Source organism: Phacochoerus africanus, chromosome 3, assembly GCF_016906955.1.
Source record: "Phacochoerus africanus isolate WHEZ1 chromosome 3, ROS_Pafr_v1, whole genome shotgun sequence".
NCBI lineage: Eukaryota > Metazoa > Chordata > Mammalia > Artiodactyla > Suidae > Phacochoerus > Phacochoerus africanus.
Window position 1 is genome coordinate 158,450,758 of NC_062546.1, and position 27,709 is coordinate 158,478,466.

General features: G+C 37.0%; 1 protein-coding gene across 4 annotated transcripts in view; it reads left to right on the plus strand.

Moving 5' to 3' along the window:
* The first annotated feature begins 255 nt into the window (after window positions 1-255).
* GULP1 (GULP PTB domain containing engulfment adaptor 1) overlaps window positions 256-27,709 on the plus strand; it is a 260,159-nt gene continuing 232,705 nt past the window's right edge. For 3 of the 4 annotated variants that reach the window (XM_047773038.1, XM_047773043.1, XM_047773040.1), the window contains exon 1: window positions 256-359. The gene's annotated coding sequence lies outside the window, so the exon portion shown is untranslated. The remainder of the gene's footprint in view (window positions 360-27,709) is intronic. The other variant, XM_047773039.1, reaches the window with a different exon arrangement.

Below are 27,709 nucleotides of genomic sequence, written 5' to 3' on the forward strand. Positions count from 1 at the left end.
GAGACCAGCCGAAGTGAGCCAGCCGAGTCTGGGAGCGTTTCCTTCTGGCCGAGAGGGGGAGCCCCGCGTTCCCAGCCTGGAGCGACCCGGAGTCCCGAGCCTCGAGCCCCAGCCGCCAGCCAGCGCGTTTTGGCTCCAGCCGCTAAGGAAGAGGAGGGAGGGGGCAGAGAACGCGTAGAGGGAGGGGACCGGAGCCGGAGGGTCCCGAGTCCAGCACGGTGTTGACGTAGAGAAACTTTCCCTCTCAGCCGCGGAAACGGCGCCCCGGCTGTGCTGGAGCGGAGATCTCCAGGTTCCGAGGACGCCGCGGCTCTCCACGCCCCTGCCCAGAGCCTGACCCGACTGCATCAGTCAGTAAGGTACGGAGAGACGCCGTTTATCCTGGGGCTTCGCTGGCTGCAAACCCCAGCGTCCCGCCAGGTAGCGTTCAGTCCCTTTTAAGTCGACATCCTGAGAAACGGCGGGCGGGTGGTCAGCCCCGGCCGGGTGCAGGGGAAGGAGGGCGCGGGGCTGTGAGCCGCCGCTGCTGCCGCTGGGCAGGTTGCAAAGATTGGGACAGTGAAAGGCTTTGGGAGACGTCCGGCAAGGAAGGAGAATGAGACCTGTTGACGACCGCTGTGGCAGTGCTTCAGGGATGACGAGGAGTCTCACGAGGTCGGGGACGCAGTGTTCTCCCGACTCCTGGAGCCCTTTGTGGTAACTTTGGTCCGGGTGACCGGGGCCGGCGGGCGGGAGCTGGAGGGAGCCGAGGGTCGACTGTGGTCAGTACGGCTGCGGGGGTAGGGACCAGACGCGACTGAGCAAGCAAATCTTCGCCGGGTCACAGCGGGGCGACCCAGGAGCTAAACTTCTTTAGCTTAACCTCCCTTTTGTTGGCCGCGGGAGGGAGTGTGAGCAGGGGGGGCGGGGAGGCGCGAAGCTCCGAGGCCCGGCCGCGGATTCTTTAAAGCCCAGGCTGGGAGGGCCCAAACTCAGGGGCCGCGCCCACAGGGTTACCCTTTGGCTGGGTGGGTCAAGTATTTCTTTCTGGCGGGCGCTACTTAGAGGGGCGCGTGGCGCTGCGCGGTATTGAGACCCTGGGTTCTCTCTGGGGTCCACCACCCTGTGGGCTGAATCACTGTACGGATCAGAACCCAAAGAGATCGGTTCTTCCCTGAGGCTCCTGGGGCCGCCTCTCAGACTTTCCTGTGTGCGGGAGGGAACTCTGGGCAGGCTGGTTTTCTTGGAATGTGTTTACGATGTTGAATGGAACTTGAACAGGAAGCTGGACGCTGCAGCTGGAACCAGCTTGCCAGGGTAGAGTAAGGAAGACGTAGCTGGAGTTGGACTTGTCATGTGCACTTAGTACCTTGGGCAAACCCCGAGTAAAAGCGGCCCGTCGATCAACATATCCCTTCCTGGGTCCTAGTTTTTCCCGACTGAGCTCACGTTACTTTCACTTGCAATCAGACATTTGAATGCACTATTTCAATCTGCAAATTTGACAAAGTATAATGCAATTAGGAAGGCTTTAATAACTTTGGGACCTGCTTTTAAAAAAAAAAAAATCTTGCATCAGCAGTTGAGAATAAAAGTTTTTGAAGAATGTTCTAGTTATGACTCCCTTCTAGGATTAGAATGAGACTAGGATACTGGTGATTTTGTGTCTTTGATGCCAAATGGGTGATAAGGCGCTAAAAGAAGGCAGTAATGAGACGGAGTGAATGTGAGGAAGTAGGAAACTGTGAGAGGAGTTGGACATTTTTCAGATTTGCAAATCAACCCTTTTTCTGCTAGTCTTTCTCTCCTTCCCCCACATAAACAAGTAGTCTTGCTAGAAAATCCACCAATTGGGAGAGTGCAGTCACTGGCGACTACAACCCTTGCTGGAAACAGCAGACAGGCTAAGGTACTGCCCCACTGCATAATTAAAAGGTCTCCTTGAGCTGTCCAGGAGTGTTTTCCAAGTTTTTACGACTGACAAGGAAAGAAGAGAGGAACCTGGCCGGCAGCCAAACTAGACTGAGCTCAGTAGCCAGGCATGAAAGAGACTGGGGAAGTTGCAGGGGATAATTGGAAAGGAGCTGTTGGTTGTACTTGGATTTAAACAAGGGGTTTCTTTTGCAATGAGAATTTTTAGGTGACTAAGATCAGCCTTCTTGGCAAAAAAAAATAAAAAATAAAAAAATAAACTGAGCATAGAGTGCAGTGGGATGTGACAGAGGAGAGTGAAAGAAGTGGTTCTAGGAGGGAAGTGAGATCCTTCCCTATCTGTGTTGCTGTGGAATAGCTGGGGGCATGATGCATTTTGCGCTAATCATTCTGTGCAGATACCCACACTTTGTTGCTTTTTGTCTCCTCAACTTGGACCAGGCTTGCTGAAACTTCAAGCTCTTGACCTTGACTTTCCTTGTTTTTCCTAGCCAGTATGAACTGAAGACTTGGGTTTTGAGCAGATGGTTTTCCACCTTAATCGAATAATTCCATTAGGTATTCTCAAATGGAACAGATTTGGGTCATGAAATTAAAGTGGAAAATGCATCCAACTGTCTTCCTTGTATTTGTCAAAAGTAATCCAGATAATAGATCTCCTTCACGGAAAGGAATAGAAGTTGGTGTGATCTCAGTATTTCACGCATTTGCCTAATACTTAAGGGCCTGATGCTTCTAAGTTACAGACCAGCCAGGACCTCAGAGCCTTATCTGAAATTAGTTCCCATCTTTTACATTGGAAATGTTTTATGTTTCCTCTTTTTTTTTTTTTTCAGGAATGTAGGTCTACTATTGTGGGTTTGGGAGTTGATTAGTAAAAAATTGCTAATATAATTTGTATTTCTTCTGGGTTGGTGAGTTTGAGATTGTGAATATCAGCCTACTCTGAGATTGACTTTATGAATCACCCTTGGCAAAGTGTTTTCCTGTTCCTATGATTTTAGTTTTCCACTTGCAAAGTAAAGAAATTTCCTTTACATAATTACAAGCTTACAGTGAGCATTAAAAAGATGAAGTTATATTAATAGGTTTTTAGACATAAAGGCCATAGGGCTTCTAGCTCAGTTGATTCACTTGAGATTTATAGGGGTAAATTGGAATATTTATATCTAAAATACACATTTAATAGTGACATATCTGTATTTAATTTATAAAAATTAATACTTTGCATTTTAATCATAGCTTTAGTTTAATCATAAATTTTATTCTTTGTGAATATTGGGTGAGATTATCTTAAGGCTAAAGCTGAGTCATTCTCTCAAATAGAAAAGAACAATCAGCAGATTCTGTTTTTTTTTTTTTTTTGGGCTTATATTTATACTTAAGGACCGGTTATGTTTTTAAGACCAGCTCAATTTTGCCTTTATGAGAAGTTACCAAATATATTTGCAGAATTTGGCTCCCTTCTCGAAAATAACACTTGAGAGACAGAAATACACTGATGATGTACAAACAAACTTTCTTTTCACCATGGCCACAACAATTTCCTTAAAAGTTTAGAGGGTATATTTAGGAGCCATTCATTAATTGATTCAACCAGTATTTATTTCATACTTTCTATGTCACAGGAAACATCAGGTTTGGATCTGAATCCTGGCACAGAACTTTTCAGCACTGTGATTTGTGCAGGTTATTTTACTTCTTAAACTTTTTGCCAACATATAATTTATTATCTGTGTTGCTATCTGTACTGTATGAACTTGTTAATTATTGATATACACATGATAATAATTGTTAAATATTTAATTTTTGTTTGACATGTCATTAGTAAAATGAGTGCAATAAGCTACCTACTTTTTTTTCAATGTACTGTATCTACCCTTAGTTGCTTAGCTTAACTATTTTTCAGTTGAACAGGTCACTGTATTAGAGAAAGAATACAGAATAAGTATGAATAGATTAAAGTATAAAATCTTTTGGTAAAATAATTATAACTTGTTTTTAGACTATCATTAATAGTGAATCTATAAAAAGTGGGAGCAAATTATAGTTGTATTTATGGTCATACTAACACGATAGACTTTTTTGCATAATCAAAGAATGAGTGAGAGTTCAGGGACATAATAGAGTAATTTTAATGTAAAATATCCAGTTTTGCTTTTGATTTCAAGTTAACTCTTTAAAATCTTAATCTCCATTGCTGAATATTAGATAATTTTTGTTTAGATTTTACTTAGCAGAGCACTTTGCGGTTGCAGTTTGTTTTTTAAAATCTCTAAAGAACACTAAAAAGTTGTTTTATTCAAATGTAATAATGAATTCAAAAGTAATTACCAGAGACAACTGAATGACCGGCCTGAGCCTTGGTCTCTAAACGTAATTAGAGGCTGGTGGATCTAATAGTGTTTGTCTTAATGCGTTTAGTGATCAGGAAACTTAAACTTGTTCCTATGGGAGCTTAAATATATTCACATTGGAAAAAAAAAAAAAAAAGCATAAACTTTGAGCGGAGAAATTGCTTTGCTTCCAAATAGTGAGGATATGAAGTTGAAATCAACTCTTTTATTTTTAAAGATAAAGGCTACAAGTTATTGTTCCAGAGTTAGGCTTAGAAAACGTTCTTATACACTTCTTAGGCCCTGTTATTTGTTTCTTTTGTGTTTGTTTTATGGTAAGAAAATGTTTTCAGATACTCTAGTGTTGCTTACACTGCATGATTATTTTTTCATCAGAAGACAGTTAATTGACTCAAATATTGTGCAGTAGAGTGTCAGTTTTTACTGTTGAAATGTATAGTTATGGTAAATTTGGAATTATTTTTGTCATTCAGTATTATGTACTTAAAGATATTTTTGGAAAGACTTCTCTAATTTGCACAGGTAATATGAGTCAGTAAGTTAGTTTTTATAACATGCGATTGCAGAAATCAATATGACTTTTGAAAAGAGTTTTAAATAACACCATATATATTTTTCAGGATTCACCTGAGACCGTATCTAGATAGTAATAGCTGCTATTCATGTTTGTTTTTTTGCTATTAATGTTATGTAAATATACCTACATAGTCTTCCTCACATACCTTCTGAAGAGGAGATTCAGAATATACCTTAGGAACTTTCAAGCTTTGGATAACTAATCCCTCCTTCATATATATGTCACATGGATGTATATAATGCATGTAGAATTATGACATATATATTCTTTGATGTTTCTCTATTTGTGCTAGGTATATTTTTCATAGGGGAAAAACAATGTCAATCAATTGATATTTCTGAGCTAATTTTTACCATTAATTTAAAATCTTTTCCAGACAACTCTTGCCATAAGTTCTTGATTGCCCTCCCCCCAAAAATTCTAAAGGAGTTTTCAGGCTTTTATTTATACCTGTAAAGGTAAAGAAAAATAGTGGGAGAAACCTGTTATCATCATTGTTGGCTAATGGTTCTGATGATGACAAAATCATCGAAGCCTTTTCTACTTAAGTAGAACACAGGCAAATGGGCATTTAACTGCTGTCAGAATGTAAATTCACTGCTTGGAAGATAGCTATTACTGGTATGTTTGTAAGTTTCTGCGAAGTGAGAATTGTGTGTGAATGTAGTGTTTTCCTGGTATTGTGTGGCTTTTTCTTATGGTTATTATAATTGACCTGTTTCCCAAAACTTCAACCACAAGTTCTCCAAGAATTTCAGGGAACTTAAATTTTGCCAAGCTATGAACCAAAAGCTCATTGAGTGATTTGGACTCAATCTTTTGTCCTTAGAAATGATGATAGTCATTAAACTGACCAAAACAGGAGTTCCTATTGTGGCTCAGCGGATTAAGGACCTGATGTTTCTGTAAGGATGTGAATTTTATCCCTGGCCTCCCTCTGTGGGTTAAGGATATGACATTGCCACAAGCCGTGGCATAGATCACAGATGGGGCTCAGATCTGATGTTGGTATGGCTGTGGCATAGGCCACAGCTACAGCTCTAATTCTTCCCCTAGTCTGAGAACTTCCCTATGTTACAGGTGTGGCTATAAAAGAAAAACAAAATTAAAAAAGGACCAAAACACAGCTAGTGGAGAGGTTTGGGAGAAGAAAATGTAGATCACAAGTAACTTACTAAAGGAAACATCAAGAATTGACTGTATAACCTTTTAAAATAATTATGTAATATTTCATCAAATGATAACGAAGATCTTGAATGAGGTAATACTGATTTTGGACAGCATTTTAGCTAAAAAAGCAAAGAGAACTATCTGTTTGCTGGCAGCAGATCTCCAAATTTGGGGTAACAAAGTTGATATAAGAGAATGAGCTTCATTTTAGCCTCTTGATTTCCCCTCTATTTACAACCATCAAGAGTGCCAGTAGAATCTTAACAGCAAATAGGTTAATTTATCCAGATTTCCACTTGGGTGAGTGGATGTAACTTGATGTAAGTACTGATAAAAGATATATTTAAGAAGACTAAGAGCACTAAGTGTTTTTAAAGGTCGACTTGCATGTTATTCTCTGTAATCTATTTAATTTTGTCTACCTTTGAGGAACTCCATAATAAATACAGAATTTTGGCTGATAGTTGAATCTTCCTGCTACCTCCTTGAGGTAGTATTAAATGTGCACTATTGTCATCATAAAAAATGACTTTAAATGTTGATTATTGCTGGTGGTTTACATAAATACAGAGAAAGTTTAGCTTATTGTAAAAAACGACTGTATAACTGAGTTAATTTCAAAGCAATTTATCTCTGTGCTGCCTGTAGTAACTGAGTATAATTAATAAGAGGATGCAGCTTATGCAGCAGTGTAGTTTAGCAAAATGAATTTGAGAGAATTGTTAATCACATTTGCGTAAACGAATTATATTTGAAATTATCTAAATGCCATCTGAAATGGCAAAATATATTGAATTTTCAGATATATAAAGTAAGAATTCTTTATAATAAGAATAGGTATTGTTTTGAAATTTCGTGAATTATTATTTCTGTTTTAATGCATCATCGCAACTTTGGATGCGTAGGAGAAAAGTCTTTAAAATTCTAAACTGGGAGTTTCCATCGTGGTGCAGTGGTTAACAAATCCGACTAGGAACCATGAGATTGCGGGTTCGGTCCCTGCCCTTGCTCAGTGGGTTAACTATGCGGCGTTGCCATTAGCTGTGGTGTAGGTTGCAGATGCGTTGCAGTTGCTGTGGCTCTAGCGTAGGCCAGCAGCTACAGCTCCTATTTGACCCCTAGCCTGGGAACCTCCATATGCCACGAGAGCGGCCCAAGAAATGGCAAAAAGACAAAAAAAACAAAAAAACAAAAAAACTAAACTGCAAACAAACAAGATATATCATATTGCCCACATTGCCTTTAATTCTTTTTAAAGGAGGAATTGCTACTAAATTTAAAACATCTGAATTATCATAGGCTTAACTGATTAAATTAGATAGACTAGGAAACTTATGATTAATTTGGATAAATGAAATTTCCTAGATTAGTGCAGATGAGGCTTTAAAGAACAATGTTATAATAAATCTTTCTTTGGGACTTTCTTACTCAATGAGATACTGACTTTGACTCAAGTCCTCATAAAAATTTGCAGTCTGTTTTCCCCCTCTTCTCATTCTGAAAAATGTGACTATGTTTAAACTATGAGTTGACAAGTAAAGGGATTCTAATATGCTCTTTGAATTTAATAAATATTTATTGAATACCACTTTTTTTCTGGCAGTTAGATCCTTTTTATAGTAGGTGTCAGAGACTGATCTCAAATTAACTTTATTAGATTTAAATAGAACTTGTTATTTTCATATAATTCTGTGCCACGATGGAGAGAATGTTGAAGGAGTAGGGGTGGAGGCTGTTTATCAGCGTGAGGGGAACCAGTGTCTGGAAAGAAAAAGTGTGGTGGTGATTCCTGGGCAAAGATGAAGATGTGTTAGCAGGCAACAAAGTGGGGGCAGCTCAAGATTGCAAGTGGTGTGTGCTTGGAGGCATGGTACCATTTGAATGGGTTAATAGAGCAAGCTGAATTTTGGAACTTCAGAGATGTTTCTCCTTTCTGTCTTCATGTTGATGACTATAATCATTAGTAATTACATAAGCAAGTTTAGGAACTTTAACTGGATTAATCATCGTAAAAAACTGTATCTTCTTTTTATTTTTCCAGGTCTAACTAATGTGTAATTGGAGTCATAAGGTATTGTGTGTGGGCTCCATTTTACACTCCAGGGGATCCATGAATTTGGATATAAAACAATAACATTATTACTCTAAAGGGTATCTCACTTAAGTTTAGTATCATTATAGTTTTGAAGGCAGGGAAGCATGCACACAACTAGTCTTTACATGTAGCTTCTAGAAGCTGCACATATTTATTGTCATGTCTCATTGCTCTGACTGCACATATTTTGAAATTTTTTTATGTTTACAACCAGTTTAAAATTACAATAAAAATTACACCTGCTTCTAGGTATTATTTTTATATGTAGATATATCTATAGATATGAAGCTGTGTATCAAATTTTAAATATAATTTTTGTATTATTTTTAATATAATTTAATAATTTTACTTTAAGCCTGCTTTTTTTCACATAATTTATATTTTGTTTCATGCATTGAAAAACAGATTTTGAGAAGGGGTCCATAGACTTCCTTAGCTGCCAAACGGATTCATAGCACAAAAAAGGTTAAGAACACTTGGAAATCTATACTAATTTATTTAGAGGTGCCAGTAGGCTGTGCTGTCATTTAATGAGGTTAAAAGAAATTGAAGCTATTTAACTCAGTTTTATCTGATAGCATGTAGTTATACAGCGGTGTCCTAAATTATCTTTGAAAGTAAATTCCTGATAAATAATGCTTATTTTGTGGATAATTTGCACTATTCAAGAAGAGTATGTGCGGTTTTTGGTAATCTTACTTATTGACACAGTTCAAGAAGCATTTAATTCTATTTTAGAACTTGTACATTTAAAAATAGGTTTATGTTTTTCACATCACAACATTAACTATTTTTTTCTTTCTTTCTTTTTTTTTTTGTCTTTTTAGGGCCTCACCCATGGTATATGGCAATTCCCAGGCAAGGGGTCGAATCAGAGCTGTAGCTGCCAGCCTGCCTGCCTATGCCACAGCCACGGCAACACCAGATACAAGCTGGGTCTGTGAACTTCATCATAGCTCATGGCAACGCCAGACCCTTGACCCACTGAGTGAGGCCAGGGATCCAACCCCCATCCTCATGGATACTAGTCAGGTTCGTTACCGCTGAGCCAAGATGGTAACTCCAGCATTAACTATTTTTAACAATTCCTGGTTGGCTGGTAGTTTAGTCTTGTGGTACTGATTTGTTTTTAATATAAATGTTTTGTCTCCTCAGCTTCACTTTAAGTTTCAGGAGAGAATAGATATGTTAAGCAGGTTTTTGTATCCCTGGTTAGTAACAGGTAACCATGCCAGTATTAGCAATTTCCTCTGAATACCAAGGAAGAAATAAATAAATTATGTGCATTGGAAACTTGATATTTTTTTATGCATCGCTGAGTTACTTAAGGTTATACATTTGGTTAGATGATGTGTATTATTCGTGACCACTACTGATGAAAAATTTAATGTATGCCAAGAATTCTGGAAAATAAGAATACATAATACATAAAAGTATAGCAAATTTTGGTGTTATGAAGGAGATATATAATTAAACATAGATGACGTAATTTTTGCCCTATTTTCCCTTTCTTCTTTTTGCTTGACTTGGCAATTCTATGAAGATACCTTCATTTTAAAATTAGTTTCCTGTTTTATTGGTATTTGATTTAATTGAAATCGATGACTCAATTTTATTTTTGAAGTATGTGACAAAAGCTATTTCTTTAAAATTACTAATTTGAGATAATTACTTTGTAAAGCTTCAGATTCAATTATCAGTCCAGTTGTAGTTAGTCTGGAGCACCTTAACATTCTAAGCGGTGGGTGCAAAGTTTTGTGCTTGAATTGACAGTAACTTCAAGATCACAGTAATGATGATTGTCTTTTAATTTGCTTCCTGTTTGTGGCTCTACTTTGTGTCTCCTTTAATGGTGGGCATCAACATGCCTTTGCCTCTCTTCCCTGTTGCTCTCCATGTTCCCTCTGAATGACACTGGATAGCACAAGCCAGTGGGATTCTCTACCAAAAGGTAATTCTCCTTTCCTATTTATGCACATTGATTCCTAGGAAGCATGTTTTCACTTCTAAGAGTCACTGACAGTCCTTGATATTGATGGTTCATTGATGATTTCCTTATTCCTTTTTGTCCATAGAACTCTGATATTATGCAGATATCCACTCTTCCCCACATAAATCAGAGGAAGACAATTCATTCCTAAGAGAAGTGAAATTTGGATTAGGCTGAGCTAACCGGTCATGGTGTTTCTATTCCCCTTGTCAGTGATTGATTATTGTGAGGTCACTTGTTTCTTGTCCCAGTCATAAACAATTATGTAAAACGACATAGCTGTAGGGAGATCAGGTAGAAAAAAAGTTTTTTACACTTGGAAAGGGGACATTGGCTGAGAAAGCCTGTATCAGCTATTGATTTGGGTCCTGTCTCAAATTGCAACAGAGGGTCATCTTCTGTCCTTGAGGAGATCTAGCCCGAAGGCAAAACAAATGCTTTAATGATGAAAGAAAAAAATGTAAGGAACCTGGAAGCTTGATGCCATTGTTGGGTTGCTGAATCAACTTACCATATTTCTGGGTTTACTATTGTGTGAGAGAATGAATTTATTTTTCAAACCAATTTGAACTAGAACTTTCGGTTACTTAAATGAGACGGTATCTTAATTAGAATATTTATTAAGTGGTAATTTAGGTAATTAAAGAAAATTTATAGACTACTTGGGTTTTGTAAGCTGTGGATATGACTGGTGCTATTACGCTATACAAATATTTTATTATTCCATTCACCAAATTTTATTTTGTTTTTAATACAGTAAATTTATTAATCATCTTAATTAAATGTATTCTGGGTTGACTATATTCTACGTATACCTCAGAATACATTATTCAATAAAAAATAAAATAATTTGAAGTACAAATTCAAAATCTAATCTATAAAAATCATACCACTGTTTGTTCAGTGTCTTTAGTGTATTGAGAACATTAAATGTATCTTAAGAAACACTAAAGGAATCTCAGTGCTTTGTCTGAGTAATTTTAAGATTGGAGTCATGATAAAACTAACATAATTATTTAAATATAAATATAAGAATAAAATTAATAAAATAGTGAAGTGCAGATCCATTCACAGAGATTAAAAAATGCAGACATATAATAATCTAGACATATAATAAACTAGTCAGAACTAGTTATAAACTGATTATAAAACTAGTTCACTGGAACCATAAACAATTTAATTATTTTCTGCCACTACGTTCTTGAGTTAACTTTTTTGATGATTTAGCATTGTGCACATTTTTTTGATAATTTGTTATTTCAAAGTATGGAGATATATCTGAGTCTTTGTCTTCTTGTTCTAAAGTGGTTAGGAATTACCCAAAGCTGAGAATTGACCAAAGCAAGAGTGAAATATATTTTAAAGTATTAATGCTGTCCTTATTGGAAATGGCTAACCAGTAGTTTAAGCAGGAGGTGGAGGCAAGCAAAACCAGGAATAATCTAACAGGCTCAGAATAGGCAAGTATCACAGTGGGCAGTTTTGTTGGAAATGAGTGAGTGTGAGAAAAAGAAAGTTAAAGATTGTGTCGGCAGTGGAGATGAAGAAGAGCAGTTGTTGAAACTGGAAGTGGAAATATTACAGATATTAGAAGCCTGCAGTCAGACATAGTGGCAAATGGCTCTTTGGTCAAGAAAGAGTAAGGCTATTGTATTAGAACTCTATCTATGTGGATGTTGAAAGCATGAAGACAGCTTGGAGAGGGATATGGAGAGCCAGTAATTTGAATACCAAAGGAAAGTGAGAGACATTAGGAGAAGTTACTGGATGGAGACATCCAAAGAACATTACTGTGATTGAGATGTGCTTATTAGTTTTATGCATAAAAATGAGGTAAACATACTTGAGATGCTTGCTCTCTGAGATCACGACCTTTCAAATTTAGGCAAAAGAACCAGAGAATACAAAGTACTGCCATTATCAGAGGATTATTGTTCTTTTAAAAGCTGTGGTTCAGGGATTGGTCTGGGGTAACTCGTTGCCCAGAATCAGAGTGCCCTCTGATTTTCCTTGGTTTTAAAGGGAGCCACATTCTTATGGGCTTTTGAATGTGAATAAATGTCTCTTGGTATGGAAACTTATAAAGGGACTCTGCTTATCTACTTCGGAAATTTTAGTTGAACATGCAAGTTGCTCACAGCAGATGTAAAATGAGGAAGAGGTTAAGTATGCAGATAATTAAAATTCCAACTCTCACTAGTGCTGAAATAATCAAATAAGTTGAAAATGGTAACCACCCCCCACCCTCATCATTGTCTCTCTTTTTGATCTTCATGGCATGAGAATTCTTTTCTTAATCTGTTCTCTTATACCTGTGAGTCCACAACAAACATTTTTTGAACAAGAGAGAAATGGTAATAAGAATGTAATGGGGACAATATAATATCTTATAATCGGGATAATAAGAATATATTTTGAGGCCAGGCTACCTGAAAATATGGCCCCTTGACACATTGAATATTTCAACCTGAAAGAATTTGAAAAATGGCATGTGAAGGAAGGATGTTCTGAACTTCTCTTGAAACAGTTCGTAAAATCCTTATGCGAGAAGTACCCTCTCTATCCTAAGAGGAAAGGAACATCCTTAGCTCTGAAAACATAGGGACACAGAGAGGTATCTCAGTGAACTTGCTAAGCTTCCCTAGTTTGCAATATTTAGCTCATACTCTCTGTCCTATCATACCTTTCTGAGACTTGTAACCCTCCTTCAAACTTAGCATAAAAAAGAAAATATTTAGGTTTAATTGTTTTTGTTCAGGTCTTCATTTCTTTTTTTTGGCTGCAAGTGGGCATGTGGAAGTTCCAAGCCAGTGATCGAACTTAAGACACAGCAGTTTCAACACTGAATTCTTAGCCACTAGGCCACCAGGAAACTCCTGGGTCTTCATTTCTTTATGCAGGCTACTATGTCATGAAAAACTTATATTAAACTGTCTTTTGTTACAGAGAGTTTTAGATGAGAATCCAGGAGGGTAGAGGGAAAAAAAAATTTTTCCTCCCCTACAAATAGCATTTATAGAGTGCTCACTATGTCCTAAGCATTGTGCTAAATGTTGTTTTTAATGATTCATAAATGATTAAGAAGTGTGTCTACTGTTCCATAGCTGGCAAGCAGTGGACCAGGCAGATAATAGGGTGGGAAGTAGCACATCTTAACCACTGTGTAAGTTGGGGAATGTTCAGTAAAGCGGCCAGAGTCCCCCTAAAGGTCCTCTAGTCCTCTTCACTGGTGAGAGCAAATAACCATTGAATACCTGATGGTCTAGACTCCTGCCTGAGGCTTCACTCCCCGTTTTTTGCAGCACCATGGGCTGCTCATCTCTTAGTCTTAGAAGTGACAACTTGGAACTCCCATTGGATAGGATATTTGTTTACTTTACTCTGTTTAGTTAGATAAAGCATGAAAATTAATTCATCGCCTAAATGGTGTCTGCATATTGCTTTGGCTTTCTCTTGATGTGAATTGTCAGGAGAGTTAAAATGTTGAGTGAGAAAATATGACTGTTTTTTTTGTTTTTTAGGGCCTTACCTGCGGCACATGGAGGTTCCCAGGCCAGGGGTCCAGTGGGAGCTACAGCTGACACCACAGCTATAGCAATGCCAAATCCGAGCCATGTGTGCGACCTACACCACAGGTCACGGCAACGCTGGATCCTTAACCCACTGAGCAAGGCCAGGATTGAACCCACAACCTCATGGTTCCTATTCGGATTCTTTTCTGCCGTGCCACGACAGGAACTCCAAAATATGACTTTCTTAATCCTGTATTTCCTTGGTTTTGTCAAAATGATAAGGTTTGTATAAGTAAAGCCCAAGGTATTAAATAACTAATATTATTAGTTTCTAATAACATGTCATGTACTTTTCATTTAAGCATTTGATATTTCCTTCACTGAGAAGATGGACTAGGTAACTTCAAAGAACATTTCAGCCCTTACAGCAGTCTACATTTTAATTTTAAATAGTTTTTTTTAAAAACTAAAACAAGTTTCTTAGTCAAAATAGTTTATTTAAAGTTGACCTGATTTTTATTCAATTTCATCCTTTTGTCTTTTTTGAGTAAGTTAACAGACATTTGATCTCCTGTGGTATTTATAGTTTCTGTATTCTGAAAAGATTCTCTTGAACACTTAGAGTCAAAGCCTAGGGGTATGACAAATCTTCAAGCTAGGAAAGACTCAGAAGTAGAAAGCAAGGAGCACAGAGTGAATGATTCAAGCACATAGGAAGTCCTAAAGGAGCAAGTATATGATTCTGCCACAGAATTGCAAGACTGAAAATAGAGCCAGAGAATAGAGTGGAAGGAAAAGAACTAGAATTGCTGGAGATAAAACCAGTGAGGCAAAGACTGAGTCTTAAAGGACTTTCAAATGCAGGGTTCTCTCTTTATTCTATTAGCAGTTGAAACCCTTGAAGGATTCAAATAAAGTTGGTAACAAATGTCCTCTGCATTTGTGAAAGATTTAAGTAGATGCACTACCAGTAAGTCTAGGCAAGAGAAAGGGTAGTTGAGAGGGATGGCAATGAAAAATGAGTTTCTTCCAGATGTATTTAGGAGGGAACAAAACTGTACATTTTGATGATTTGTTAGTGATTGTGGAGCAGGCCAGAACTGTGGCATAAATGTTGATGCTAAGATTTCTAATTTTGGCAACCTGGGTGTTGGCATCCATCAGGAAAATGAATAAAGTAGAAGTAGAATTATTGAAGGAAATGAATGATTTCAATTTTAGACACATTTTGATATGTCTCTGAATCATTTCTGTTGTAGATGTCCAGCAGCAGTCATTTAAGTATATACACATACATGCCTGGAGCTAAGAAGTTAGGTGTTAGCTGGTGATATACACATATATATTTATTTCTCTATCTATCTATCTATCTATCTATCTATCTATCTATCTATCTATCTATCAGACTTCAGATTACAAATGGTAGATTTTCATTTAGAAGGGGCCATCTTATGACAAGGCTCAGAGGAACACTAATATCTTAACCAGGGTAGAGAATGCCAAGCCCCAAGCACAACTAAGAAGGAATTATCAGTTATGTTGTGAAATTTAAGATAAAAAATAATAATTTGAGAAGGAGAGGATGATCAATAATCTTAAATAGTATAGAAAGATAAGTAAACCAGCAGATTAAAGTATCAATTATGTGTCTGTTGTACTTGGTGAGAAGGTCCTTCGTGACTGTAGTGAGAACAGTTTTGGAGGGATTATGTATGTGGTGAGTTGTGGAGTAGAGTAACTGAAAACACAGTATAAATCTGTAGGTTGTTCTGGAAATAGCTTGAGCTTTGGCCTCTTTGGAGACAGGATTTGCTGTTTACAACCTGAGTGCTCTTCAACGGGCAAATAAATCACATACTGTTACCCTTTCTCAACCTGTAGGATGGCACAGACAGTAACTCCATGCAGGATTAAACATGTTGCATATAGCATAGTGGCTAGAGTTTTCTAAGTGGTCCGTAAATGGCAGCTAGTGTTATTATATAAATGATACTTTTTATACTGTTATATTTAACCTCACAATAAAATGATATTCTGGGAGTTCCCGTCATGGCTCAGTGGTTAACGAATCCGACTAGGAACCATGAGGTTGTGGGTTTGATCCCTGGCCTTGCTCAGTGGGTTAAGGATCCGGTGTTGCTGTGAGCTGTGGTGTAGGTCGTAGATGCAGCTCGGATCCAGCGTTGCTGTGGCTGTGGCGTAGGCCGGTGGCTACAGCTCCGATTCGACCCCTAACCTGGGAACCTGCATATGCTGCGAGAGCGGCCCTAGGGAAGAAAAATAAAATGATATTCTGTTTTCATTCTGAGTAACAAATATGCTATTGTATGTTAATGAATTTACCCTAAACTATAAATACAAATGGAACAACTTCAGGGTAGTATGTCTTTTGCAACTTCGAAGATATAATAAATTAGGGGAGTACAGAATGAGTCTCTGTTTTTGACTATATCTCCATCAAAAATTATATATTTTCAACGAAAGAGCCCCACTTAAAACATTGTGTAATTTGAACTGAGATATATCTCCTCTTTTTAGACTTGTTTTGGTTCTTTTTTTTTTTTTTTGTCTTTTTGCTATTTCTTGGGCCGCTCCTGCGGCATATGGAGGTTCCCAGGCTAGGGGTCTAATCGGAGCTGTGGCCGCCAGCCTACGCCAGAGCCACAGCAACGCAGGATCCCAGCCGCGTCTGCAACCTACACCACAGCTCATGGCAACGCCGGATCGTTAACCCACTGAGCAAGGGCAGGGACTGAACCCGCAACCTCATGGTTCCCAGTCGGATTCGTTAACCACTGCGCCACGACGGGAACTCCTGGTTCTTTTTTATATGTTACAGATGAAACATGGTAGAAGAAAACTTGCAAATATTAACCTGAAACAAAATGAGAAATCCTTAATCCTAAAATTAAGTAGGATAAAGCTATTTTTAACTTTTAGTGTATATACAGCAACACTTTTTTCTAAATTTTACAATTGATGCATGCTGTTGCAATAAGTTAAGAATACTGAAGAGGATAAGGGGAAAAAATGGTTTCACTGATTGATTTGATGACGTTTCTTTAGTTAAATAAAATGATGTTCTGTGCTACACACTAGTTGTTAATATGACTTTTTTATTAGTTGCGCTGTGACGGCCCTTAGAGCTGTCTTGGGTGTGTGGACTGGTATCGGGGGAAGAAAGAATTGGAGGAAAGAATCCTGTGGACATCACTTCATGATTTCAAACCCACGTTACTTTTAAGGATGAACGTAACAGGCTGTGGATTGATAACATCTAAACAGAAAAAAGTAATCAAGGATAAATCATTTGACAGTGGTTTCTGTCAGAATCAAGATTTTTTTCCCTTAGAAGACAGGTGATTGAGGAAGGACCAGTACGCTATAAACAGATCAGCACAAGAGCCAGTCTGTGCCTCTTTGCTTTTTCTTTTTTTTTTTTTTTGTCTTTTGTCTTTGTTGTTGCTATTTCTTGGGCCGCTCCCGCGGCATATGGAGGTTCCCAGGCCAGGGGTCGAATCGGAGCTGTAGCCACCGGCCTACGCCAGAGCCACAGCAACGCAGGATCCGAGCCGCGTCTGCAACCTACACCACAGCTCACGGCAACGCCGGATCGCCAACCCACTGAGCAAGGGCAGGGACCGAGCCCGCAACCTCATGGTTCCTAGTCGGATTCGTTAACCACTGTGCCACGATGGAAACTCCGTCTTTGCTTTTTCTTACTCACACTTTCAAGACTTGGTTCATTTTTCAACCCAATAGCTGTATCCGTGATTACCAGAGGCCTAAAATCTGGATTATTTAGGCTGTTATTTTCTGGATGCACCCATTAGCACCCACATATGCCTGGACTCAACTTATTTTTGGTTTCTAGAGAAGGCTGGATCTCTGAGTCTCTTCTTGGTTTCAAACAGGCATTAAAGTCACTTGGACCTCAAGGATGGGATCTGTTTTTCAAGTCTGGTGTTTAAAATACTTCATTTCCATCAAGGGCTAAGAGCAAGCAGCATTGTGTTTTGTAAATTTGCATTTGAAAACGATTATCACAGAAAAGTATTTTAGAAACTAATTTTCAGTATTAAAATTTAAACCTTACAAAAACCAGCTTTTGATATTTTTTTTTTTCTCCTTAACACTTTTAAAAGAAATTTCCCCTGGTTAAAATTTGGAAAGCAAAGAAATATACAAAAAAAAAAAAGAGAGAGAGAAAACAAACTCACAAAGCAGCAGTGCTGTGGGGCTAGGTTTAACCTTTATGTACTTCCCACACATCTTTTGCACTGAACCTGTGCAATAAAAGATCAGGTGAAATGTGTAGAACGTGGGCTGTTATGGAAGATTCCCGATGAGTTTTTGAAGACTTACTGCGATACAGATAAACTTGGCCCCTTACCAGATGTTCCCATGCTGTGTAGTCTTGCTTGGGCTCCATCATTTACTAGCTTAGGGATCCTGGGGAGGTTATTTAGCATCTCTGGAACTTTTTTCTTGAATGTAAAATGAAGGTAATGACCTGAACCTTGTGTGTATCACTGAGAAGCATAAAACAATCTTCCGTGGCACCAGTAGATTTTCACAGAGCTTTCTCTTATGTGTGTTGACTTGAAAAACACATAGACTGAGAGTTGTGAGTCTTAAGTTTTATTCAGGGACCTTCCTGAGAACTATAGCCTGGGAGATAGCCTCTCAGTAGCTCTGAGAAAATTGCTCCAAAAGCTAGGGAAGAAGCCAGTGTTTGTATGATTTTTGACTGCAGAGTATGTGCAGTCAAGCATGCATCTTTGTAAAAGATTACTGCTAGTCACAAAGGGCAGATAATGATTTTAGTGCTTTTCTATGGAGGGGAAGAGGCAAGAATCTGAGTTCATTAAAATTCTTCCTGAGATACACATCTGACCATCAAAAGGACCTGCTTTTCCAAAGCACAAAATGTCTCATCCTGTTTTTCATACTGAATTTCTCTCAGGGTGCACAGTTGGTCAGTGACTGCAGTAGCTAGCATCTTAATCCTTGTAGAACCAGATGCTGAGCAGCATATTTTGTCTCGTCCCTTGGCTTCAAGATTTTTACAGTTTGCACTGTCTCCATTGGGCTCAGAGAGCAGGCAGCATCGGATTTCCTTGTTCTCCTTATCAGATAGGGACGAGGCTTCTGAGGGTCAATAAATGGTTAAAGTTCCTATTGTTACATTGTTATTTTTGAAACTGTTCCTTTTCATAGTTTGAATCCAGTGGCATTTTCCTCTATCAATCTGTATTTTGGGAGATGTAACATTATGAATGGTCTCTATGTGAAGAAGAAATTAAGTTGTGTTATCTTCAGATTCCAATCCTGTATAAGAAAGCAGTTTCTGACAGTGCATCAAGATTGATTATTTGATAGTGATGTTCTGTTACTGAACCTATTTGGAGAAGGGCTGAATAGCTATGGTCAGTGCTGCTATAGAAGAGTATCCTGTAGCTTCTCTGTAGCTTGAGACATTAGGTAAGAAAATTTCTAAGATTCACCTGTGATAATGGTTGAAATTTAAATGGAGTGATCAGTCTCCTGGAGTAACATTTATAAAATAAGGGAGAGCCAATAATTGTGTGCTAAGTGGAATAAAGCTACTGAGATTTAATCATGCAGAACTTCATTCATTCAAAATACTTTGCAAAGTTTATTCTTATGTACCAGCTACTGTGCTGGATTCTTCCAAAGTATCCTCCTGTCAAAGAAATGTGGACTAACAAGCTTAATCTGCCTGCTCCAAATTCAGTTTCTTTGAAGTCTCAAATTCATTTGAATTTGAACTTCTACTCTATAAGCTTTGTTTTAATGTAAAACATTTATTTTTATTATAGTGAGGCTACACCAGTCCTTCAGGATTATGGCGTATTTGTCCTGTGACTTCATTTACCCCTTGGCTCGAAGTTATTTTTCCCTAATAGCTAGTATATGTGCCTCTGTTAGTTCTATGGCTGAGAGCTATACTGAGTCCATCAAGGTTTCATACCTTGAAGAGAGAAAGGTAGAGAATGGAAGGAATAGGAGAATAAGGGAAAAGGTAAAGAATGGAAGGAACTTGGTAAACTGTGTTTATGAAATCTTATGGCTTTGGGCAAGATGGAATGAAGAGATATGAGGATAACATCATGGAGCTAAGGAAATGTTAGGAAATGTTAACATATTCTAGATGAGGGATAATAAGGGCCTGAGTATAGGAGCTGTCAGTAATACTGGAAGAGAATGAATTGAAGTGATGTTTAATTTATAGAATTGTTGGCTAATTGGATGTGAGCATTTTAGAAAGAAGGAATAAAGAGGCTCAGTGCAGACTTGGATTGTTGAGTAGATTGTGGTACTGTTCATCACAATAGAATACACAATGCAAAGACACGATGCTAGGAAAAGACTAAAAATTCCACTTTGGATTTTTGAATATGAGGTGTTTGGGGACCATTACAGAGGAGATACCCTATAGCAAGCTGGATATGCCATTTGGAAATAAGGAAGAATCCTGGGATAGAGATAAAGCTTTGAAAATTATCAACTTAGGGTAATTATTAGTTCCCTGATGTCAGACCCTTGAGAGCATTGATATTTGAGAGGAATTAGAAAATGAAAAGGCAGCAAAAGAGACTGAGAAGAACCCCCAAATGAACCTGAAGTCTTTATTTATTTATTTTTGTCCTTTTTAGGGCTGCACCCACAGCACATGGAGGTTTCCAGGCTAGGGGTTGAATTGGAGCTGTAGCTGCCAGCCTACACCACAGCCACAGCAACGTGGGACCTGAGCCGTGTCTGTGACCTACACCATAGCTCATGGCAATGCCAGATCCTTAACCCATTGAGTGAGGCCAGGGGTCAAACCTGTGTCCTCATGGATGCTAGTTGGATTTGTTTCCACTGAGCCACAATGGGAACTATTTATTTAAAGCTATTTATTTAATAAATACTGTGAAGGATTTATTCCACAGAAGAGTCCTACCTGCCTGGGAGGTCAATAATAGAGATCTAAACTAGAATCATCCTATAGGGATAGGAAAGAAAGGACTGACTTGCCAAATATTTAAAAAGAACTATTTTGTAATGTTCAAGGTAAAGGCCAAATTGCACCTAATTTAAGGCAGGTATTTCTAGAACTAGCCAGTTTAACTGGCCAGGGCTTCATGTTCATTTTGGGGTTGGGGCTTTCTGTGTTTACACCATGCCACTCCAGAAACTGAATATGAATTTTACAGGTTGGCAAAGTGAACCTCAATCCATGGTCAAAGAATGAAATATAGGACTCCCTAGGTTATCCTTAATTCCCCAAAGACTGTGTCTACAGTTGTTTCCACCAAGCTATTCTTAAAGGTAACGAGAATTGCATTGTGGAGTTATCTGTACCTGTTTGTGACTCCACATTGGGGCTTTGCCGATTCCCACACCATTTTGAATTTGACCAGTCATTGAAGTAGACGTAGCTAGAAGTGAATATGAGTATATATAATCCATTATGACAAAGTGGTTTTTCCTAGATTATTGAACACTATTTACTATAGGGTTATATTAATACTAATCAGATAGGCATTTCATTATTTTATGATAAACACTATAAATTTGTGCCTATATGTCAAGTATAGTTATATTATTAAACATTTTTATTGTCTTAAATCAAACCTGATTTTCGTAAAATAATTCTGCTGGAAAAATAAAGAATTGAGAAAGAGCATTGAAATAGAATTCAGACCCTACTTTTGTTCCGATCTTTTTTGATAGCCCCTTCAATACAATTCCAAACAGCATACCTAGATTTGTTATTCTCTTTAAGTTTTTCTTTAAAAACCAGGACTTAAGAAGATACCCAAGGCTTTAAAATTTTCTTCTTTATAAATTTTTTTTCATAAAAAGGAAAATAAAAAGATAAAAATTCATATAAAAGAATCTTTTTAAATTAACTTGGTAAGACACTGTTCTTGGATATAGTACAGAAATGGATTCTTTTAGCACTTCATCTAGATTCATTTTTAGCACATTTTTAGTTGTGGACTCTTGAATTTTCTACCTGATTCTTGGTACTAACTGGATAGACTTCATTGGATTACTTAGTCTCTATGAATTTAGGAGGGTGGATGAGAAATAATAATGTATTTAAGTGTTAAGTCCTTTTATGCTTGTTATGTCTTGCTTGCTGAAATGGATGTCCTGCAAAAGCAGGAAATGTGGTGCATTTGCTTATTTCTAGAGACCAAAACCTAAAAGCGTGCCTTAAGATGAAATGTGCCTCATCCAACATGCGTATCCTAAAATAATGTCCTGGTAAGAGCTGTTTGAAAGATGCAAATGTTGGTTAATGGATTAGGGAAGGATATACCTGTACATTGACCCTTAACCTATCCATTACATGAGGACTAGTGCTTGGCAAAATCAGTTTTTAATCTCAGAAGTATCCTCAGAAAGATTTCAGACTCTTCACCATAAACCACACAGCTCTGCAGACTCTTGCGTTGGCATCTCACCACCTCACCTTGAGCCATGTGAAGGAATGATAGGATTTTTCATGGCCCACTTTTTCTATGATTATTTAGGATTATACATATGATTTTACCTATGTGAGGACTTCAGTCCTAAAAATATGTTTCTTCTCAGATTGAATTGGAATAGTCTGAGGTCAAATGAAATTGAAATTGTATTTTTATAAAATGTACTGGAAGCAAAACGGAGTTGGCGTGATCTAGTCAACTGGTATTTCAGTTGGTAATTGGGGGAACAAATTCTAAGTAGTGATAACTAAAGAGAACTGTATCTAGCATAATTTAATAGTAAGTTGGTTTGCATGTGTTTGTTGGAATAATACATGGATTTATTCTTTTACTACATTATTTCAAGTTTATTTCTCCATATTGTGGTGCAGCCAGTCAAAATGTTTATGCGTTGAAAAATGCCACTTAGTAATAAAGCATGAGAAATAAAGACTAAACATGTTTTTAATTAGCTGATGCTCTGTTAGTGGATAAATATCCTTGAAAATTTGAGGAGGAAATTGGTTTTACCTGTAATATATAATAATATACCTAAACATATGATCATATGACTATAAGCATATGTTTTGTAAAGACATGTTTATAATATTCTTTAAAATATGCTATTAAATGTATTAGTATGGTTGTTTTATTCTTTGTATATTATAATATCTGTATCTATAGCCGTTCATTGAATAGAAGATGATTTTAGATGGAACAAGAAATATTTTTCTGAGAATGAAATTATAGTTCCATAAAGAGGTTGATTTTATGATCACAACTTTTTCATTTACAGTTTTTCATTGTTAATTTTTTATACCTTGGCAAGTCTGTCTTTAGCATCAGCCAAAATTTCGCTTGGCTATTTATTGTAAATTACCCTAGTTGATGAGTGAGCAAACTTTATGATAACCTGCCTAATTTTAGTTGGATGAAATAACTGATTTTCTTCTGATTCTTTTTTTTGCCCCTTAAAATGATATGTTAATAAATGAGAAAAATCAATCATAAAATAGCAAAGTGCAGTTATTTGTGCTCAGAATTAAATAAAGCAGAATGGAAAAAATTCAAAATGGTTCTTAATTTTTCATCAACTATTGATGTGTATACTACACCAGTGAATCAGAATAGCCCTCATAAAAGTTGTAAAACACTTATAGAGTCCATTTCAGAAGTGTACAATTTTTTTTATAACTATTAGGAGAATTTGTAAGTTCTAAAAAATGCCTTAAGTGCTGCAATGGCATCAACTGATTAATTTTCAGAAAGAATCAAAGAAAACCTGTCAGTAAAATTCCCAGGGGTAACAATGATGTGCTGATGGTATGCAATTGTTCTTCTCTTTCAATAAACTCCATATATGGAAATTTAGCTCAATATGTCATTTAGTTAATGAGTGATTTTTTTTTTTTTTTTTTTTTTTGTCCACACTTGCTGCATATGGAAGTTACCGGGCCAGGGACCGAATCCAAGCCCCAGCTGCAGCAACACCAGATCCTTTAATCCACTGCATAGGTCAGGGAATCAAACCCACACCTTCGTAATGACCCAAGCTCCTGCGGTTAGATTCTTAGCCTAATGCGTCAAGGTGGAAACTCCATGTTTTCTAAAAAGTTTTTTAACCCTGTGAAATAAATTCTGCAGGATTTCTTTAACTAGCAAATTCCTTTTTGGGAGTATGATTTAAGCTGTTACAACAACTTTTAAACAACATATATCTCATATAAAGCGATATTGTGTTAAGTGTTTACAGACCACAGCATAATACTTGAATTTTGCTTTTCGGAAAATTCATTAAAAAAACATTATTACACATGAACACATTCCCAGCATAAAAGATTTGAATACTCCCAAGATCTAGCAAAATGTGAATGTTTACCTTCATGCCTTCTCACACCCATGCTCCTCAGAGGTAAACATTAAGAATTTAGTATGCATTATTCCAACACAAAATTCTATCCGTTTACAAACACATACACCTTCAGATGTTGGTAAATGTACTCTGGGGGCCAAAAGCACCCCCAGTTGATGCGGCTGTCCTCTAGGAGTGTATAATCCCTCATTGAGAACATGGTTTAGTAGCATTTCTAAACTCTTATTTTTCTGGCATACATTTGAAGGGCTAGATATTGTTCCCTAAACCAGTCCATGATATGTTTTTTGTTTTTTGTTTGTTTGTTTGTTTTGCCATTTCTAGGCTGCTCCCACGGCATATGGATGTTCCCAGGCTAGGGGTCTAATCAGAACTGTAGACACTGGCCTACACCAGAGCCACAGCAACTCGGGATCCAAGCTGCATCTGCAGCCTACACCACAGCTCATGGCAACGCTGGATCCTTAACCCACTGAGCAAGGCCAGGGATTGAACCCGCAACCTCATGGTTCCTAGTCGGATTCGTTAACCACTGAGCCATGACGGGAACTCCAATAATATGTTTTGAAGTATCATAAAAATTGTATAAATACAACACTGTTAGAACTTCATGCCATGTAGCTATAATTGACTTTAACTCACTTAGAAATAAATAGGTGTTTGCTGTATAGTTGGGTTAAAATATGTATCTATATTTAAATAATTACTGTGGAAAAGACCTCTCAACTTGAAAAAAATGTCCTTCCTATCTATATGGGTGAAATCTGAAACCTGAAATTAAATCTTCTTCCTTATGTCTTGAGAAAGTTATTTCAGCACTTTAACTTTTAGTACTTTATATGTGTATGTACACACACACACACACACACACACACACACACACAATGTATATGCATTTGGGCTATTGCAATGTGACATATAAACATGTATTCTGAGAAGGTGTTGAACCAAACCAAACTACTTTCCAGAATAGACCAGGCATCATCATAAAGTCTAAATATATATGGATTTTTTTCACACATAACCCCTCAGTATTTATTTTCTCAGATATGTGAATCTGAGTATGTTCAATTTAAATGAAAATGATATAAACTGAAATTTTAATATTTTGTATGAAATTTGTGAAGCTCAGTAAAAGTGATTTAATAATAAAAATCCTACCCTATATACTATCTAGGAAATGTTTTCAGACATATTTATCTTTGAAACTTAGCACTTTGGCACTCCTCCAGAAAAAGGGCCAAGAGCAAAAAAACTGACCTTCACAATGAAATCCAGACTACTTCAAAAAATGTTTCCTGTATTTTTATACTTTATATTCCTATTTCTGCCCTTAGTATATTTTCTTGTTTAATTAATTTCCTGTTGATTTTAAAGGAATTTCTTACTATAAGCTATTTTAAAAGAATTATGTATTTCAAGCTTTTCTCAATATATATTTAAATCATTTTCTTTGCAGAAACAGCACTCATCAGTTTTTGAAGTTAAACTTTGTTTTTGTTCTTTTTTATATACCACATCTTCCTAATCCAATCATCTGTCCATGGACATTTGGGTTGTTTCCATGTCTTGGCTATTGTGAATAGTGCTGCAATGAACATGCGGGTGCATGTGTCTTTTTTAAGGAAAAGTTTTGTCCAGATACATGCCCAAGAGTGGGATTGCTGGGTCATATGGTAGTTCTATGTATGGATTTCTAAGGTATCGCCATACTGTTCTCCATAGTGTTGTACCAGCTTACATTCCCACCACCAGTGCCAGGAGGGTTCCCTTTTCTCCACACCCCCTGTAACACTGAGAACTATGTCTAGTCACTTATGATAGAGCATGATAATGGGAGAAAAAAGAATGTATACATGTATGTATAACTGGGTCACCATGCTGTACAGTAGAAGAAAAATTGTTTTGGGGAAATAACAATTAAAAACATTTTTAAAAATTTGAGTGTTTTTGAAATCCAAGCATTATATTAATTTTAATCTGTCAAATTATGGTTTTCAATTCAGCCATCTTTAAATCTGTAATTTCTGATTCTCTTTTTATAATTTCTCCTTTAAATTACCCAATCCAGTTTAAAAGATTTGAAAATGTCAAATGCAATAGAAAGAGGAAATGTTTTCTTTGTTCTTAGACTGATATAAACCGCATTCTAGATATTGAATTTAATACTAATATAAATTCTGACTAAAGTAATAGACCTTTTTTCCTTAAACTTGAGATCAAGTAAAAATTATGGTAAGTAATATTATGATAAAAATATCTATGCCACTAAATTTAATGGATATTAAAATCTATGTGCACAGTGTCATGCTAGAAGTATTTTTCATATTTAAGTCTTTATTGTTTCACTGGCAATATCACCAGCAATATGAGTATCACTGTACAGCTTTTAATATTTTTATTTAAATAAACCTGACTTAAAACCTAAATATATTTAAAAGAGAAATATAATGGTCCATATTTTTCAATCCACATTAAAATAAATAGTAAAATGAAAAAGGCTACAGAAAAGGTTACTCATGAATCACTTTCTAATCACCTGCAACATTTGGGAAACACTGATTTGAGAGAAATAATCTGTGCATTATAAGAGTTAGCCTCTGATTTGCAGAGGCTTCAGGTTACAGAAGTAGGAATTTTCCAGAACGTGACCAAAAATTCTTCTGTTTCATTATTTTGAAATTTGATACACAATGATCCCTGTAAAATACTCATTGCTATAGAATATAGTGGAGTCTAATACATATGTCTTAGAACTCTTTTTGAGGGGGAAGGAAGGAGATTGGTGTTGGCTATTAGGTGGAATTGTGAAGGAAATAACAATATGGCCTCTTCATTTGCTTCTGTTCTCATGACATTAACTTTAGTAATACCTTAAAGGAGAGAGTTGAAACTGATTCTAGTTTGTTGTTTAATTCTAAATTTCCACAAGAATCATATTAACAACAGTTTATAGCATATGGCTGAGTATAATATTAACGGTGATATATTTCAAATTTGTAGTTGTTCTTTTACCAGACATTTCTTTAGTTGTTTCTTGGTCTTTCACAACACTACAATTCTTCCCTACCTTTGTTATTTCAGCTGTGTCATGGAGGTTTATTTTGGAAATGTGTATTGACTAAAGTTTCTTACTCTACCCTCACTTAGCTCTATGTAGTAAAGGTCACATTTATTTAGAATGTAGACTTTATGGCTGAGAGGTACATTAGAACCAGCCAATTTCCATTCAATTCCATTCCTACTACCTCTTTGACCTTAATTTGGCCTTTACTGCTTCTTCCCTTATTACTTGAAATTCTGTCTTAACTTTTCTCTCAGCCTTTGGTGTTTTCTCAATCTAGTTCATTGCAGCTCTGAATTTGTTTCATCTTAGTCAGCATTGCGTCTTTGCAAAAACCTCTTTTTTGCTGCTATGTTCCCGCCATTATCTGTCATATGTTCCTATTCCTCTTGCATTCTACACAAACTATAGTCATTGGGCCTTTAGGAGACTGTACCTGTGCCTTTTCTGTCCTCTTTTCTTATTCACTTACTCTTTCTCAACACCAAAGTATATTTACTTGTCTGTTAATAAATATCTACACTCCTTTCCAGGCTCTCTACCCCTCACTTGAGGCTTCTTGGGTTCTCTTTTAACCCTCCACAACAGAATGTACTACCTCCCTTCTCCCTGAATCACCATTGTACTTCTTTTAAAAAAAAATAATAATAACATGACTGTAACCTCAGCATAGA